General features: G+C 36.7%; 1 pseudogene; it reads left to right on the top strand.

Annotated features, from left to right (window-relative positions):
• Positions 1-382: 382 nt before the first annotated feature.
• On the top strand, positions 383-3360 carry LOC127185381 (protein DBF4 homolog A-like; annotated as a pseudogene).
• The last annotated feature ends 921 nt before the right edge of the window (positions 3361-4281 follow it).

Here is a 4281-nt window from a genome sequence, read left to right as displayed (position 1 = left end):
GAGGAGGTCCCCCTTGGTCACAGACCAAGGGGAAGGGACTAGTGTGAAAGCGGGAGGGAAGGAGGAATGGGAGGATACAAGTGATGGGATAATTGAGTTGTAATTTGAATAAATTAATAAAGAAAAGAAAATAAAAGAAAGAATGAAAGAAAGAAAGAAAGCACAGAACCAAGGTCAAAACGACTTAAGTGTTATAATACCCTAAAGTAAAGAAATACCATTAAAAAAAAGAAAAAAAAGAAAAAAGAAAAGAAACTCAGCCAGCCTATGCTACCCCTCACTGCAGAGCAGAGGCCTGAGCAGGTGAGCCTTGGAGCTTTATGTTCACAGCAGTCACATGAGGCACCCAGTATGGACCCAGCATGTAGGTATAGTGGCTGCCATGAACCTTGAGACCATGAGAATCCTCAGCAAAGCACCTATTCCGGTTGGCATTCAAGACAAAATTAAGAACACCGTGACAGGTGGATCTGGACCCAGGGAGGTCTGCTTAAACTATTGCACCAACCAATGACAACACAGGCAGTAAACATTGAACCCCTACTCAGATCTAGCCAATGGACAGCACATTCTCCACAGTTGTGTGGAGAGAAGGGACTGACTCTGATATGAACTCTGGTGCTCCATATTTGACTATTTCCCCTTGATGGGGAGGCCTGGTGGCACTCAAGGAAAGAATAAGCAGGCTACTAAGATGAGACCTGATAGGTTGTGACCATATAGTGGGGGAGGAAGTCCACTTCTGTCACAGACCTAGGAGAGGGAATAGGGTGAAAGAAGGAGAGAGAGAGGAATGGGAGGAGCCAAGTGAGGGGAAAACAATTTATCTGTAATCTGAATAAATTAATTAAATAAAAAAGAAAAATAGTTTTAAAAAAGACAAAATTAAAAGAACAGACCATCTTTGAAATTCCTGAAAACTGATAATCGACTGGAAAAGTCCAAATATAAGCCACTTTGGGGAAAATATATATTTTACCTTGACTTGCATTCTATAACCACATTTCAAAACTGTAGAAGTATATAAAGGGTCTTGGAGGGGAGCAGAAATGATTCGAAGACAGCTGCATCACTAAACCCACCCCTGAATGAGCGACAGCTCACAAAAGCTGGAAACTGTGGAACACACTGCAAAGCCTGCAGGCTGCTCAACAGCGAGTGGAAGAATTTCTCAGGAAAGATATTAGTTGTCTTGTTTCAAATAAAAAGAAAGCAAAGTCTGCACAGACATTGGGTCGAATTTCTCCTGAATTAAATTCAGAATCTGCATATACTGCAGAAAGCACCTCACCTCATCCCAGCCATGATGGGAGTTCCTGTAAGTCTCCAGATTGTGTTTGAGCTGAGGAAAATTATTAGCTGAAAAGCTGTCAAGAATCATTTCATTTCTGCTAATAGTACATTATCAGATGCGTTATGATGGGAAGTAAAGACTTCGTATGGAAGACATTAGGTACTAGATTGAACTGAAGAAGAGAGAGTTATGTGCATTCAAGAAATCAAGTACTTCTTGATGGATGTGGAGAAAAAAGGTGGTACTAGGACACAAAAGTCAAGAACAGGGAGCCTCACAAAGCCTTTTTAAAAAGGTTTAAGATATGAAACGCTCTAAGAGGCCATTTTACCTTCAGCTGACCAATATGCCTTTTATATAATACTTTATTCAAACGCCTTGCAGTCCATTTGATGTCGAAAAGCCATCCAGCATCCAAAAGCAAGCTCAGCCTAAACTCAGAATTAATGTGGACGGAATACATATAAGAGAACTCCAGTTCGACTCCAGTTGAAGGAAAAGAGAGGAACAAAAGATATTGTGTTGCTTACAGAAATAGGAAGATCTAGAAACTTACCTTCCAAGTGAGAAACACAAAAACTTTGCACAAAGTAACCACTATCAAGTTGTTGATGGTATTGTATTTAAGTTGGGTTTTTTGTTTTGTTTTCTTTTCTTTGTTTGTTTTTTCTAGAATATGAAAGTGGCATATCTAAATAGAAAGAAATAAGATGCAGTGTGGCATCCCTTTTTTCTGTGTCTGCAAGTGTCCTGAGGAACACTGAAGCAAGGAAAAACTACCCTTACAGCCCATTTTCCAGAAGGACCTGGAAGAAAGCAATGGGCAACTGCTCCTGCAGAGTTTTCAGTATGAAGAAACCCAGAAACCTAAACACAAGCTTGTGTTTGCTTCAGAAGCTCTTCAACGGGATTGAAAGGATGTGATGAAAAAACAGTAAACATGTTAAATGCAAGAAAACATGACATAAAATGGAATTTTACACATCTTTCTCCATGTAAAAATAAACAGGAAAGAATTCTTGATGTTTCTAAACACAAATTAAGTATAAATAGAAGAACATTATGATAGGCAGATTTGGGTCCAGGGGTCCCGCTCAAACTATGGCATCAGCCAAGGACAATATAGGCTGTAAACTTCAAACCCCTACCCAGATCTAGCCAATGGACAGGATATTCTCCACAGTTGAGTGAAGAGTGGGGACTGGCTTTCACACGAACTCTGGTGCCTCATATTCGACCATGTCCCCTGGAGGGGGAAGCCTGGTGACACTCAGGGGAAGGATAGCAGGCTACCAAGAAGAGACTTGATACCTTATGAGCATATACAGGGGGAGGAGGTCCCCCTCAATCACAGTCATAGGGGAGGGGAATAGGGGGAAAATGGGAGGGAGGGAGGAATGGGAGGATACAAGGGATGGGACAACCATTGAGATGTAATATGAATAAATTAATAACATAAAATTAAAAAAAAAATGATGTCAAAGAGAGGGTAGGTGCCACTCCAGATGTGCCACAGTCATGTGTACAAGTTTCTTATCTCAATACAGAAAACAGTCCACCCAACAAAAATTAATGGCAGACACTACACATTTTTCAGCAAAAGATTTGCAGGGAAAAAAGACCTTCACTTTGTGTTTGGTCTGGTGACATTAAATACAGCAAACGAGAGCTTAACAATAAAGGCTAGAACTCCATCCTGTCGTCCTCAGAAACCTAATACATATGACACTGAGAATATGGATAATTTGTCTTATGGTAAGATCCAACAGAAAGTGAGAATACTATTAGGGCAAAAGAAAAAAAAATGAGGAACCATGTGCTGAATTGGATTTAAAAAATAGAACTGAGTATCTGCCTGCAAATGAAGACAGAACTTATGGATCACCAGTAGCAACTGTACTGGTGATCAGACAAGTGGGGGAAAATCAGAATTTTCAGGTTTTACAAGCTACACTGAAAACAGTAGAATATGTGATGTTTTAGATGTTTGAGAGGAAAAAAAATCAAGTAATCTACTGTCAACATTTTTCTTTTCCCTTTCAACTTCTACATTTGTTGGATTTTAGTATTACATTTGTTGGATTAGTATTTAGCTTTTCAGAAGTGATAGTTATATTCTTGTAATTTTGTACATACATATATAATTCTTAGGAGTTGTAAGGTTGTTTTGTTTTGTTTTTGCTAACTTTGTTTATAGAGTCATCTATAAATATTAATTAAAATGATGTTTGGAATTTTTATGGAATTGAAAAGCTGTTACAAACTATACAATGAAAATTTGGTTTATTTTACATACTATGGTCATAATTCTTTCATGAATATAATTTTCTTTATCACTCAAAATAATTTCAAGTGAGATTTTAAACAGATTAAAAGTTAAGCACTATATATTATATAGTATTAACCATTGTCCATTAGCATAGATTTGCATGATCAACATGTTATTGCCTAAAAACAAGTTTCAGATAGGAAAAATGTACTAATTAGTATATTTGGATTCTGGAAGTTACTGGAAACATTGACTTTAGACACAGACTCAGCTGGATTTTACCAGGCTTCTGACACTACAAACTGAGTTTATTGTTGGACTCAAAATAGTCCTAAAAACCATAAAGAACTAAATTAATTAATTGAATAAATTGAGAATAATTTCTTCAAAAAAGATATTTGTTAGCTATCCTTTTTGTTGTCCTTAGTGTTTTTTTTTTTTCAGTTTCATGGACTTCCAAAAGTTAATTAAAAATATTTTAAAATGTATAAAAGGAATGACTGCTTAATAGAAAATGGACTTTTCCAGTGCAGCAATGGAAAAATCAATGTAACAATAAATTTAAATGGTAAGAGAATTCAAATCTTAATGTATTATCTGACATTGAGATAGTCTTTCATTCAAAATTCTCTTTTCTAGAAGAAAATCAAATAGAACTTAAATAAAGTCGAACTTTTCTGAAGTAAATTTTAAAGGTTATAATTCTAGAAGAATAAAA

Source organism: Acomys russatus, chromosome X, assembly GCF_903995435.1.
Source record: "Acomys russatus chromosome X, mAcoRus1.1, whole genome shotgun sequence".
In the NCBI taxonomy this organism is placed as follows: Eukaryota; Metazoa; Chordata; class Mammalia; order Rodentia; family Muridae; genus Acomys; species Acomys russatus.
Note: the sequence above shows the minus strand (reverse complement) of the source record. Positions and strands in the feature narration are given on the sequence as shown.